The sequence below is a fragment of the Pinus tabuliformis genome, chromosome X (genome assembly GCF_031772625.1).
Source record: "Pinus tabuliformis cultivar Carrire ecotype Pingquan chromosome X, CPIR1, whole genome shotgun sequence".
Classification (NCBI taxonomy): domain Eukaryota; kingdom Viridiplantae; phylum Streptophyta; class Pinopsida; order Pinales; family Pinaceae; genus Pinus; species Pinus tabuliformis.
Window position 1 is genome coordinate 939,884,655 of NC_142308.1, and position 2,227 is coordinate 939,886,881.

General features: G+C 32.6%; 1 long non-coding RNA gene across 1 annotated transcript; it reads right to left on the reverse strand.

Moving 5' to 3' along the window:
• Positions 1–220: 220 nt before the first annotated feature.
• On the reverse strand, positions 221–1,520 carry LOC149142798 (uncharacterized). Its single transcript, XR_016264979.1, has 2 exons — positions 1,146–1,520; positions 221–515 (listed from the first exon to the last, which is right to left on the reverse strand). It is a non-coding gene; the product is annotated as an uncharacterized LOC149142798 (long non-coding RNA).
• Positions 1,521–2,227: the final 707 nt, after the last annotated feature.

Sequence of the window (2,227 nt, forward strand, 5' to 3'; positions counted from 1 at the left end):
TTCCTATGATAATTATTTGGATTTTGGATTTAGAAACTAAGAAACTGAAGAAAAACAATTTTGGATCTAGAAACTACGAAACTAAAGAAAAACAATTTTACATCACCTGGAGCTTTCCAAGCGATCCTGTTGGAAGAATTTAGTTATCTTTGTTGTTCTCGAGCTCAAGTGTTGGGTTGTGCTGGGTTTTCGTGCTCGAAAGCCAACGAAGAGCTGAAGGTAGTGTTGCTGAAGTGTGGCAGGGAGTCATCAATTTGGACATCGAGTACGGTGCTCAACAATTTTTATCTTTGTTGTTCTCGAGCTCTAAGTGCTAGGTTGTGTTGGGTTTTCCTGCTCGAAAGCCAACGGAGAGCTGAAGGTAGTGTTGCTGTTGTGTGGCAGGGAGTCGTTAATTTGGACATCGAGGATGGTGCTCAACAATTTTCTCTTCATAGGTTGTGAACAGTCCGCCCTGATAGTCTCCTTGCAATAAAAGACCACCTCAACATTTTCAGAAACCAATCCATATCAATCTGGTTCATAAGAAAGACTTCAGATACGTCACTTCAAGAAATGTGAATCTCGTCAGTGTATGATAAATACAGGTTTAACATAAATGCTAGTACTGATAAATGTTCTGCAAATTCATACCTAAACTTAACTTCATTTGGATTGCAAATTTATACCTAAACTTAACTTCATTTGGATTGCAAATTTATGAAATATCTATAAGTTGAATATAATTTCTAAAATCTGCAATCAAGATAAAAATAATGCAACCATACATAGGACAACTGTGATTCTGATTCTTTTATTTCTCTGTCGGCATAGTTCTAAGAATATTTTGGATTCAACCCAAATGATTGTGTGAAATTTAATATAAACTTTCAGCGATTTTCTCAGTTGTTAGGCATCTTTTCTGATATAATTTATCCAGAATTCAATAGGAATTATTGGAATCTGTGAAGTTTCAGCAAATAAATTATCACCATATAAATCCACATATAAAATCAGAAATTCATTAACTCAATTTTAAAAACAAACATATAAATTTAACCCATAAAAAATGCTCTTAGGCAAAACTTTAGACAATGCCATTTTTCCTGCGAATTAAACTCACTTCCAAATAAACTATTCTAATTTTTCTTTCATTGGTTACTAACCTAAGTGCCTGCTTTCACATTAATGGTGACAAGATTCTTATTATTCCATGAAACTGCATCGATGACATTGTGGCCCGTTGTGAAATCACCGAGGCCTTTCTTCTTATCCACTGTAATCACAAGTGCATTGCCAGACTTCCCAAGAAGCTCGAAAAAGCATTGCAAGACTTTCCAAGACTCTCGATTAGTTTTCGAGACTGGTGAAGAAATCCTAAAGTGTGGGCACGGTCTGTGCAGTGCCAATCGTGGCCCTAAATCTGCTTCCTCTCGAGAATCGCAGCAATGGCTAGGATTTTCACCTGCATCTAGGTGCTTTTGCTTACAACTACACCTTCCTTGGGCCTCTCTGCTCATTGTCGGCACTCATGAGGTGAACTAAACAAGCCTAACATAAGAAAAAGGTTTTTTAAAAACCTGTCCTGCAAGCTTAAATCTCTTTTAAGTGTGGCCAAAATCTAGTTAACGTTTTAGTGCAAAAATTAATTTTTTTTTATTTGTTTGGATTAAATCTCTTTTAAGTTTCGCCAAAATCTAGTTAAGGTTATAGGGAAAACACAATTTTTTTTTTATTTGTTTTAGGTTGGGTTTGGTTAAAAGTGGGCTTATAAGGAATTTAATTTTTATTTTTTTTTAAGTTTAGCTAAAATCTCCTTAATTTTTTAGGGAAAATATTAACTTTTTTTATTTGTTTTGGGTTGGGTTTAGTTAAAAGTTGTTTGGGCTTCTAAAGAATTTAATTTTCTTTATTTTTATAAGGAATTTAATTTTCAACTTTTTGTAAGCCCTGCTAAAATCTCCATATTTTTTAGGGTAAATATTAGTTTTCCTATTTGTTTTGGGTTGGGTTTAGTTAAAAGTTGTTTGGTGCTTATAAAGAATTTAATTTTTAATATTTTTTTAGAATATCTAGATTTTCAATAGTTAATCCATTTTTATATTAAAAAATTAAAAATAGTTAATCAATTAAAGATTATTTTAGATTATTTTTTCAAATTAAAGGTATTGTTAATATTTATTAAGAAAATCAAAGTGACCCTTGGATGGAGTGTATTACCAATATTGTTTAATGTTCATGGATTTGA